General features: G+C 35.9%; 1 protein-coding gene across 9 annotated transcripts in view; it reads left to right on the top strand.

The window, feature by feature from the left end:
- Window positions 1-12,758, top strand: part of LOC5579847 (probable Ras GTPase-activating protein) — a 538,326-nt gene that overhangs the window by 449,666 nt on the left and 75,902 nt on the right. Inside the window, exon 1 of one of the 9 annotated variants that reach the window (XM_021854119.1) lies at window positions 5,549-5,820. The exons of 7 other annotated variants lie outside the window; for them this stretch is intronic. The gene's annotated coding sequence lies outside the window, so the exon portion shown is untranslated. Of the gene's footprint in view, window positions 1-5,548; window positions 6,099-12,758 lie in introns of those variants that run through there. One more of the 9 variants, XM_021854118.1, reaches the window with a different exon arrangement.

Raw genomic sequence — 12,758 nt, 5'->3', positions numbered from 1 at the left:
TCTCTTCGGCAGCCTTTCCCATATTTTTTCTGGCGAAATTGACACAATTGGAAGCTGACAAATCAAGGAATCATCTGAATGTTTTTATTTGTGGGTTTTGATAGAAAAATACTGTGAATTTTTCGTTTTAATTTTGATTGCCGATAATAGTCGAACGGTGTCGAAGCCATAAATTATCCTAACTTAAATAACAAGCAAAAGTAAAATAAAATGATAAAGAGTACAATTTTCAATGTTTTTGGTCTTTTATCATATTTTTTACTTTAAATGTTTTTGGTCTATCACATTTTGATCACTGTCATATGGCTATGTAAATGCTCCTTTGATCCTTCAGCCACAGAAGATCAATATTTTTGGGAGTAAAGAGGTCCATTGAAACCATCGCTTTTCCCAACATTAAATATGCGATTATGGTAGAGAGAAGATTTATGTTTTACCCCCATTTCACCACTACATGTAAACACTAAGCACGTGCACGTGTACGTGGTTTATCTGTAAAACAAAACTGTAAAGTATTAAATTTAATGCTTATTTAAAGTAAAACATTTTGGAATCCATAGATGGACGTCACAATGGCCGAATTGAGCACCTATTTGCGTTTATTTATTCAAAGGCACTTAACTGAAGAAATATTAGGCAATCATGCCAAAAATAAAAAGTAAACTGTTGTTGAATGCTGCCTTCGTGGGATTAGTGCTTTTGAAGTTTTAATTCAATCTTGGAAGTTGGATTCCAAACTGTTTCACCTTAAGGTGAAGATGAAACGAAGCCAAACCTCGAATTTTCAAGAGCACAAATCTGGAGAACCAAACACCTGTTTGAGCTGAAAACTTAATCGATTGGTCACTAGCTGGTGGTGACTAATCGATTGAGTTTTCATCACAAACGGATGATCGGTTCTCCAGATTTGTGCTCTAGATGTTTGGCTTCGATTCATCTTCACCTTAATGCATGTACGCATCAGGCTTGAAGCATTAATAATGCAGCACCAAATCACTGAAGAATCACTATTGTTCTTTGTTTCACTTGTAATGTGATGTTCTTATAACCATCGTATTAAGCTTTGAACAATGAGAACCGATGCCAAACTATTTTACATCCAACGACATTCGCATTATGTATTAGGGTTTTGATAAGTCTTTATCATTTATTGGAAAGAATGCAAAGAAATTATTACTTACCGTTGCCTAAATTTGTCGTATCCAATTTCATATCGGTCGTAATCAGATTCAACTCAATAAAATGTTTAACTAGATTACTTAGATCTTTGGGCGACCCTCTCTATTCTCATAGCATGATGAAATAAGTGGATTTCCTTTAAAATTTATCATCAAAATACAGCTCAAACATATAAGCACATTAACTTTTTATAGAACAAATCTCGCATAACTTATGATCTCGCCCTAAAAGCCATTGGTAACCATGTGTGTAGCTCATTGTTTCTGAGAATTTGAATGGATTTACACGTTAATCAACAACTCTATGGTGAAGAAAGGATCATTATCTAGCTACCAGTGATGTTGGTTTGGATGTTTATTCCTTCACTTGCTCAGAAACAACGAGCTACACACATGGTTACCAATGGCTTTTAGGGCGTTATCTCAGAGTATGCGAGAAATGCGTGACGGCTCACAGTGCAGCGAATACAATCACAATCAACAGATGGGAGGGAGGCCGGGAGCCATTGCATTGTGGGGGCTCTTTTCCCAGAAAAACATATTGATGCTTTAGATAGATTAGATATTTTTTTTATATTCTCTGTAAGGCTTTCATTATCAGAAGTCAAACTATTTTAAAACGTTCAAAAATGATTCAAACCCCTTGTTAATTTCATCAATGTTTTCTTAAATGTTCAATATATTTTTTTAGATTTGATAAGTTTACAGGCCCAGATAGCCGTAGCGGTGAACGCGCAGCTATTCAGCAATACCAAGCTGAGAGTCGTGGGTTCGAATCCCACCGGTCGAGGATCTTTTTGGGTTGGAAATTTTCTCGACTTCCCAGGGCATAGAGTATCTTCGATATACGCATGCAAAATGGTCATTGGCACAGTAAGCTCTCAGTTAATAACTGTGGAAGTGCTCATAAGAACACTAAGCTAAGAAGCAGGCTCTGTCCCAGTGGGGACGTAATGGCAGAAAGAAGAAGAAGAAGAAGTTTGCAGGATAAATTCAAAGTTATTGGGGTTTATTTGTCAACAAAAAAAATGATTCCCATCTTATTGGTCCCTTAATTCGAATGATGCTTATTCTATTCGTTTTGAATATTCTAGATGTTGAAATTGGTGTAATTTTTATTGCAAATCGCTAAAAATCTCTATTTATAGCTAAAAGTCTCTGAAGTCTCTATTTTGATTTTAAAAATAAATAATAAATATAAATAAATATAAATAAATAAATATAAATAAATATAATAAATAAATATAAATAATATGTAAATATGATTTTTCAACAAACTACACACTAAGCTCTTACGGTGAATTTCACCGTAATCTCAACAGCTGAACAGTTCGGTGAAATAAAACACCGTAATTCCGTCGAAATTTTACGGATTCCGGTGATTTTTAACGGAATACTGTAAAAATTTACCGTACTCCGTTAATTTATTTCACCGAACTGTTCAGCTGTTGAGATTTTACAGGAATCCGTAAAATAATTTAAGTGTGTATGAAAGGTTCGTCACTGTGAGTGTCGACATAAACTCTGATTCATAAATTATTTATGTCTTATTTTTTTTCAAAACACCTTTTTCCTTCTACTTTTATTTTTGTAATTAAAAAAAAAACTTTGAATGGTTCGACACTACGAATGTAGACTTGCGAAAGGTTCACTTTATTCAACAAACATTGAAAGGTTCGTCACGTCAAGTGTCGGCATAATTTTTTTCTTCATAGATATTGTTCATATCAAATGAAAATATTATATTTACATATAAGCATGTTTATATCTCACCAATTATTATTTATTATGGTCTAATCGCTTATCAAAGTGAATCCTGTGACCCAACGATCCTCCCCATTAACAAACATCTAACCTTTGTGGAGATGCAGAGGCAAACACGGTCTCCAAATTGCAAAGGTTACACACTAACATTCCTTCCCCCAATCCCACCTGACTGCAAGGACGTGGCCGGCGCCTTTATTGACCATATATAAATAGAGGCACTGAATTATATACACTGAAGAAGATTATGGCCAATCCCAGCCGATCTTCTAGTTGATTCGTTGTGCATTTTCACTGACTTCGGTCAATCACGGAATAGCAACCATTGATATGTGTAGTCAGTCTAAGCTAAGCTAAGCCTCAAAAAAACGTAAGGTAATATTGTTTTTATTTTTCCTGTTTGATCAATTTTCACTTTTTTTCCTCTCTGGACTTTTTTTTCGATTTTTTTTTTCAAGCTAGAGGCCTCTAAAGTCCCTATTTTTAAGGCACTTACACTCTACCAGCCCTACAGAGTGATCGACAGAGTAATTTTCAAAAATACATATTTAAATAAAGTCCTATTACTTGATCTGCAGATATATAGATTTCATTTGAACCTAGTTTTAAACTTCGGTGAGAAAGCTTTTGTTACAGTTGGAAAAGTCACGTTAGAAAATCGTTTGGGATTTAAGCAAAAGGAAGGCAATTTACTTGATTATCCAAATCGTTTTTGAGTATTTCTTAATCTTCTTGTTACTCGCGAAGACAACAAAATAAAAAATGAACCTTTGCATTGATTCTAATTATTCGTAAAAGTTTAACTATTAATACGTTTGTCGAGGTTTATGGGGGCCCAGGGGCCATGCCCCCCTCGGCCCTCCCCATAAATGCGGCCATGTCTACGCCAAAAACGGTTGAAGCGTATACGCTTTTTTCTTCAATTCGATCGAAAAACTTTGTTTGAGTTCTCAATTATATGTGTTCTTCGAGGGAATTTCTTGATATTCCGTGAATCAAAGAAGTTTAATGACGTGAGAATAAAATGAAATCTTTCAGTGAAGATGTACAAAGGTGTGGATAATTGAACTGAAGTTTATTTTTTAACGAAATACAGTAATTTTGTTTCATTATTGGTGTACAAGTGGACGAACCATTAAAGCTTTCATAAAATTACACTTGGAAAATGAATCATATTGTAGGTAAGTTCGAATATCCGACGTAGTGGAAAATTATAAGTTTGATACGACGAATAATAGCGCTTACGACGAAGTAAATCGAAACCCTATACTTTCACATATTATCTAGAGATAGTGGACACACATTGGTAGTGAAAACCTTCTGTAGAATGGGTCACTTTGAGCCTATTATTTTTTTATCATACTAGACGAGTTGAACTCAAAAACAAAATAGTTGAATCAACCTAGCAAAATTTCTGTGCTAAGCAAATCTATCATTTATTATCACAAATTTTAGATATATCAAATTACAGTATTTGGTATTTGGTTTAAAATAAGTTTTTAAAGAGTAAAAAAATCGATCAAAGTTTACTTTTGAAATTCAGTATTTAAGGTGGAACATCCCGGAATCCGAAGATGGCCGTCACAATGGCCGACTTGTGACCCTACTCGCGTTTTCAAAGGCACTAAACTGGAGAAATAGTAGGCAAATTTTCCTAATCTTCTTATTTTAAGCTTTCTGCTAATGCACAAAGCCAAAATTAAAAGTACATTGTTGTTGGATGCTTCTTTCGCGAGATTAGTTCCTTTGAAGTTTAAGTGCAATCTTAGAAGTTTGTTTCACTTTAATAGATGAAAATAATCATTCAAATCAAACCATTCTTAAACTACAATAAGCATAAGCATAAGCATTGATGACCGTACAATTCGTAGTTGCTACTCCGTGATTGACTGGAATAATCAAAATTGTGCAGGAAACTAACAGATGTAGCTTGGGATTAGCATACCATCTTCAATGTACAATTTCGAGGACTCCAAGCTCATTAATGTCAATAACGGCGCTGGCCACGTCCTTACGGTCATCGGGGGAAGGGAAGGAATGTTGGTGTGACATCCATTGCTACTAGAGACCGAGATCACCTCTGCATCTCCATGGTTTTCACAGGAAGGAGTTTTGTTAGTGGGAGGAATCAAAAGCTACATGATCAGGATTCACCTTGGTAAGTGATGCGATTCATGTAGTCTCGAACTAAAATAAAATATCTATCAGTGCATCGACAATTTTAATGTCGAACTATCCAAAGGTTATTTTTTAGTAATTGCGCCAAATAAATAAAAGAATATGTACCTGTAGATCAATTTTGTTTTATAAAACAGGAACAAAGGCTTATGCCGACACTTGAAGTGACGAACCATCCATAGTTTTTTAACAAATAACAAACCATTCTTAAATTACAATATTGCAAAAAGTATCAGAAAGCCCCTTATTCACAAACAGGGCTAGCCGACCCGCTCACACAAACCATCCCACATCGCAGTCTTGCTGCTGCAGTTTTGATTGCCATGCCACTGCCACTGCTACCAGTGTGCGAGAGAATCGTATAGGAGCCGTCGTCGTCGTCGTTGAGGAGAGTAGTGAAAAATGTTGGCCACCTCGGCCCGAAGAGCGACTCAGTTGAGCTGGAGAATGCGCTAGTGGCGTATCGCGTCGTTTATCCCGCCGAGCTCTCACCCGTTTTGTCCGATGTGCGATAGTGCGATTAGCCATAGAAGAATCGAGTAACCGTCGTTGGCCCGGATTGGTCAGTTGATTGGTCGGTCGGTCGGTCGAACACCTAGAAGTGTGGTGGCGGATGTTGTTTTAGTTTCATTTACTGTTTCCACTGTTGTACGATTACTATCAATTATCATCATTCTTTACTGTGTATGAGTTTATTTTGGTAATTGCTTTCTTCGAGATTCGGTTAATTTTATGCTGAAGAATGTTTTATATGTGTTGAATCGAATTGATTTTCTTAGACAGCACAATACATATCACTGTTTCGGGATTAAGTGGTCGCTGCTTTGAAACGCATCTATGCTGGCCTGAGAAGAGGTTTTGTAGGGAAAAAAGTGTGAAGAATTTAATTAGTTGAAGAAATAGAATCTGTTTGCTCGGTTTGAAGAAAGCTGTTAATGGAAGAAAATCGAATGTGCTAATGAAAAGAAGTATTTTAATGTACGTATCGAGTGAAGTTCAGCCAGAGAGATGGCATAAATAAGCAAAGAAGTCACCCAGAATACGACGAGCGAAGCAAAGTATCAAAAGAATTCCAAGCAACTTGTGGATCCGGTTTTTTTCGTACCAATCAACTATCAGCTAACAACAACAGCAACTGTAATAATATCATCAATAGCAGCAGGAACGACTCCTTCTGAGACATGACTTGGTTGTGCTCAGCTCGTGAAGTGTATTCTGCGTGCGTTGATCACTTTGGTCCCATCCTGCGTCTTACGTTACGTGTCTCTCCATGGAGACTCCCGAGAAGCAAACAGCAATGATACAACAACCAGTAATAAGAAGCATACGCGATCAGTGCCAGTTGATGGTGGCATGCCCTCAACAACGGCAATGAAGGCAGAATCCAGAGAAGAAGAATCGAGCACATCCACAATATCCCTTCGACGATGCGGACAGTGTTTGAATTCTTTGTGGTCTTGTTCCATGTGAGGAATCTCCTTGCCGTTTCCTCCCGCACCAAAATTTGAACAAGGAAAATAAGCAACTCAGAAGAAGCTTAAGATTTACGTCCACGGTATGGGAGCAGACGGTTTCGGATAACGCTATTTAGGTCCCCCACCAAAGTCACCTTTTTGAACAGTTGAAAAGGAAAAGTACAATTACCGACAAATAAGTACCGGGCTGTAAACCGAGGAGAGTAGAGTTTTATTCTACATGAAACCGCCATAAAAACACAATCTAACGACGAACACCCGGGATCGAGAAGCGCGATCTTTAAGGGGGCAGGATCCGTCATTGATTTTGGAATTTTGAAAAGCAGTTTTTTCGTTCAAAATCAAGAAAATTTACGGGAAAATGTGTTCACTGTATTTTTTTCTCCAACCGAAACACAGTGAACACTTTTTTATCGAATAATTTTTAGTTTTGAACAGAAAAACTGTTTTTGAAGTTTCGTTGATGACGATGATTACGATGACGGAGCGTTGATCGTTAAGAAGTTGAAGTTATTGCGCACAATTACTGAAAGTGCTTACGTTTACGATTTCTGTCGCGGCTTCCCTCTGCCTAGGCGAACTGCATTCGAATCAAGCTAATGACGAAGAACGTTTCCAGATTGGCGTTATTGAAGTTGCTCGAGTGGGCAACCCGCAGGTTTCCAAAATATTTCCAACTCGGTACCGAAAACACGGACCAACCAAGTGTGCATTATTGTGTATTCCGCAACCGTGCCCTCGTATGTCGGAACGGGAGACGGAATTCCTGTTTTGCTGCTGGAGCGAGTATTTAGACCCGAATGTATTAATTTCAATCGGTGATTGAAGAAACGGAACGGTTTTCTTCTTGACCTAGAACGCTACGTCGTACAATGGTTGTAGTAATTTATCACATCATCTGCATCTAAATTAGATTCATTCCTCGTTAGAGTCGAACGATGGAGCCGGTGATGATGATGAGGACGACGACACGGTTTTAACCACTTTGACACAATGTTGAAGAATAGAATGCGTGTGCAATATTAAATTGAGGAGCTATGAATATATCTACAGAGATTGAGTAGGCTTGTCGAGGAAGCTACAATTACACATGGGTGTAACTAAAAGAAGTCTAGAAGCTGAAAGTGCCTTTCCATGACTGAAAAAAAAATGTTTTTCAAAATTTTACTACTTACTTTTATTCTCTTATTAATTTATTTTTGTTTACAGATGGAATTAAAACAAAGTTTATTAGAAATATTGCATTTTATGCAGTAATTCAAATATTCAACCAGGTATAACTAACAAGTTCAAAGCTTCTTTCAACAATTCATACAATTTTCACTTCAAATGTTGTTTATGCAATTTATCAGAGAATACATTAAGAATACCTTTACGAAGGAATGACTACACGGCACATTATTAGGATTGCTCTGGATAAATTCATGAACAAGTTCCAGGGAAATAGAGTAATTTTAGCAAAAAAATACCTGGAGGAGCTGTATGAAATTCTTGTATAACCCAACAACCGTTGTTTAGTGTGGTGCTTACTTCAAAGGACATAATCGTCCACTGGAAGCATTAACGTGTCGGTGTCTTAAAAAAGAAAAGGCTCCATGAGAGATTCTATGAGTATTCATCTTGAATTTCTTCACAAATTTCAGTAGAATCGTTTTCAATTACACCGAATGAAGTTCGGAACTCAATGATTCTTCTCTCAATTTATCAAACAAATGCTTCCAGTGATCATTTCAGGATTTTTTCAGTGTGTCATCCATATGTTAACTCTGAAAATTTCTTTAGCAATATATCTAAGGTTTGCTCCAGACATTCTTTTAAGATTTATCGAATTTCTTGAAATTCTCAAAGGGTTTTTCGTGTCATGCTTCTGAGTTGAAATAAAAGATACGTTTGTGATTCCTCACTAAATTTATCAAATAAAACTGATTTCTACAATGACTACACTAACAAAAACCATTCTTCTATGAATTCATCTAAGAATTTCCACCAGAGATTTCGCTATGAATCTCTTCAGGGTTTTTTTCCTAAAATACTTGTTTAAACTTAACCTGAAACTTTTCAAAGATTTTCCACCAGGAATAATTCCAAGAATGCCTATATGCAATTTTCTATTATTTCAGAGATTTTCATGAGGATTCTTCTTGAAATTCATTTAAACATTGCTTCCAGGATTTCTTCTAGGATTCTGATTCACACAGTTATCACTTTTAGGATTATTTTAAAACATCCATCTAATATATTTTCAGGAATTCTTCTTCTAGACTTCTATACTTTCCGTATGGGATAGTTCCTGCTTCTAAGAATAGTGTGCTTATAAGTACTTCAACAGATATTGACTTAGAGTTTGTTTTGGCAGTTGACCATTTTTGCATTCGTATATCGTGTGGCAAGCATAAATATACCCTATGCTCAAGGAAGTCGAGGAAATTTTGGGATTTGAACCCACGATCCTAAGCTTTGTTTTGCTGAATGGCTACGCGTTTACCACTGCAGCTACAGCTGTACCAAATACTCTAGATATTGTTTTTAATTTCTCACTGAGGTAAAAGGGCTATCAAAATACATATAAAAACCCCTTATGGAAACCCGCCACAAGAAATCATGAATATGCCTTTTGAAACCAAAATTTGAAAACAAAAAAGTATCCGCGGCAACCTGGAATCAAACCAAGAACCTTGCGATCAATAGACCCGTACGTACACCACGCGCCTATCGACGCCTTGATGTAGAGAGATGCTAAACCGATACATGAAGCGTTCGTACTGCAATATTCTTCCATCTTTCATAAAGCAAAATGAAATTTTGATAACTTCGAGGTGTGTTCCCGAGGAAATTATCAAACAATTGTTTTAGTAATTGTTACAAAGATTCATCCAAAAAATATCTTTAAATTCTCTCTTGGGAGGTAAATTCAATATGTTCTCGCAGGATTTTTTCCAAAAATATCGAGGAATTTAACCCTTCAGCGCTCAAAAGTGAACTGTTATAGATGAACATTTAATTTCGATGCAAGTTAAAATGTTAGACTAAGGACTGTTCATTTTATAAAGTTGACACTTTGTTTATGCTATATTTTTTTATTTATGAATAAAATCGAAACCGGTTTTCTGTGCATCGTTTAACTATTATTCTACAATGCAATGAAAATGGAGGATCTTAGAAAATGCTTTTAGTTGAGGAGCTAAATAGTTTTTCCAAAAACTCCTAAGAAAAGCTGTTCGCCGAAGTTTAACATTATTTTTCGCAAAACAAAAATCCTCATATATATGAACAAATTGTATGTTTGTATTCTTTACTATTCTACTGAAGGTATAGTTTAAAAAAATCAATTATATTCCTCCATTCTCTGACATTGGGTAACTTCAGTGATTTATCCATTTATGGCCAAATTTGCTGATACATCATCCTTTCACTTCCAGCAAAAGAGAAAAGTAAAAAGCGTATTCAAAACTAGTAAACTTTATAGATCTACAGCAAATTTTAAACGTTTTACTTCGAATTTTTCAATTGGTAATCTCAGAATAACATATTCTGAAAATAATATTTGGAAAGTAAAGTCGATTTTATTACAGCAGTGTTGCCAATTTTAATGATTGTCAATGTACTTTGAAAAGTCTTCTAAAAATAAAGCAATTGTTTTTCTATTGTGCTTTAAATGTGACGTGGGGACTAAATAAGTTACTCTATGAAGGCGTAAATTGTTTTTCATATTAATACTATATTAGTACTTCCTTCAGGACGTATTTTAAACCAAAAAAATCTACTCATATCGGTTCACTTCAAATTTGAAATATTTTCCTCTAAATATATCGGGGAAAAATGATTTTATTATATCAGTAAAAGTGTTGCTCCAAAAATAACTTGATTTCTTCCATTAGGCTTCTGCTTGATGATGCTTTCGAAAAACAAGTCTTTTTTGAAAATAAAACTATATATTGTCCAATTTTCCAGTCAATTTCTAACAATGATTGATTTTTAAAACCTCCAAAAATCGTCCGTTCTGAACGTTGCTCCAGATTCATGTGAAATTTAATTATTTTGGAGAATGTTTTATTATCACAACATTATACAATACTATTCGAACGATTGACAGAAAACCGATTGAAATTTCATTGATAAATTAAAAAGATACAGCATGCACAAAATGTCCACTTTATAAATTGAACAGTCCTTAAATATTGTTTTTTCATAAACCGGTTCAATTTTCCGGTTCACTTTCGAACCGGTAAAATCTTTTTTTTTTCATTTCCGAAGATAGCTTCAGCAGTTATGCTGCTATAATTTGGTACAGTTTAATCGTAAGACTTAAGGTGAAGATAAATCGAAGCCGAACTTCAAATTTTCAAGAGCACGGATCTGGAGAACCAAACTTCCGTTTAAGCTGAAAACTTAATCGATTAATTACTTCATATTTATGGAAATTAGCACTGATTTACTTCATTTTCGTGTTATTCAGTTCAAATTTATTTCATTTTCAAGTGATTGAGTTATGTTTTGATTTTTGTTCAATTGAATCAGGTCTGATACTTTTTATTATTCAAATTGTTCATGTTTGTGAACTCTTTATAATCGAGACTGATTCATGATTCAAGTGTATATTGTATTCAATATGGGACAATTTGACTTGCTGTTTTTTACTACTTTTTCGAACAAATCTTTTTATTTCATTAGGGCAGCTGAAAGAGCATTAAAAGATATGTTAAAAACTGAACTCAACTTAATTTTGACTAAAATGCAGATGGGACTGACTTGCGATTCACGGCAGTAGAGTAAGTCTGATATTGATATTTAATATATCATTTTAAGACTATTAATCTATTATATCAAAATATACTTTTATAACCAAATTTGTTCGTTTACTCAGATTGGAGTAAATGGATCGAATGTTTAAAAATAACATTCGGTCCATTTGCTCCATCATTTATGCTGCGTACGCCTATGAACCATAATTTACTCGAGCTTCATCAAAGATGCGATCTTTATTGTTTGAAAATAAACTATCGCAAGTATGCGTTAAAGCATGTTCGTACAAGCTACCTCCCGTATAAGTCTATCATTTTTTGAAGTATCACTCCAGTCGAATGATATCACATGTTTGCAATCTCGCTTGTTTGCTCACATGCATGTTCCCTTCGTGTGTAAAATTGTGCGATTAATAAACGCAAGCAGGGACAGTTTACCCAGATTGACATTCGATGTGACGACATTCTCAAACAGAACCGTCGTTGTTTCCAAATCGTAGATACGGAGTTTGGGCTGGGGTTCCATTATGACGACCTATATGTGCTGCACTTATCACATCTTGCAAAGGAAACACCATTTGAGCAACACTTTCCCGGTGCAGAGCAGTGGCCGCACCTTATCGATGGTGCTAATCAGTGGCCAATGGTCGAACAAGGAAAAAAAACTCATGTCTTTCTCAAGTTTGTGTAATGCAGTTGGCGCCAGTTCCATTCACCATGCTACTGCCATCAGTCGAGTCTGAGCATCGAAAAGCAAGTTTTCCATTATCACTTTTTATTGCATTCCAAATTCTCTCTTCCCTTTGCCACTGCGGTGTGCGGTGTGGTATGCAGATTAGGATGGTTCAAATGGTTAGAAAGTTTCAAAATTCCTCCTAACATACCTTTTTTACAGTCCTAACAGAGTTCTGTCAAATTATTAGCCGTTTCATAGAACACTATCGTTATCGTTTGGATGGGAGATTAGATATTTAAACTTCTCTGTAATTTGAACCACCCTAATGTTTATGCTTTCAGTTTCTGGCCTATACCGCCCAAGTCTATCTCATTCAAATACTTTAGGCACCTCTATCCGACTGCCATCGTTTCTTTAAGGGCATCCGGGAGGGTTTGTTTATTTTTTGATTGTGAGAAAATCCTCCTCAATGAAAGTGCGAAAAGATTTGTTTTAATTGGATGTCGTAAACTTGGGACCGTTGCACACGGTTTTTGGGATAGCTAGGTCGTTACTCACCTTTGTTTCCTTGTTACTCGTCGTGACCAATATCTATGGTAGGTACCGGATCTTTTTTCCAACTCGAGGATCACCACGGAGCAATGAGTCAGCACGGCTATCGTGAGATATGTGTGACGATGTGGTTCCCTGATCCATTGCATCACATTCCTGGGAGTGCGACGTCATCGATGATGACGGTGGTGAG

This window comes from Aedes aegypti, chromosome 3 (assembly GCF_002204515.2).
Source record: "Aedes aegypti strain LVP_AGWG chromosome 3, AaegL5.0 Primary Assembly, whole genome shotgun sequence".
NCBI classification, from domain to species: domain Eukaryota; kingdom Metazoa; phylum Arthropoda; class Insecta; order Diptera; family Culicidae; genus Aedes; species Aedes aegypti.
Note: the sequence above shows the minus strand (reverse complement) of the source record. Positions and strands in the feature narration are given on the sequence as shown.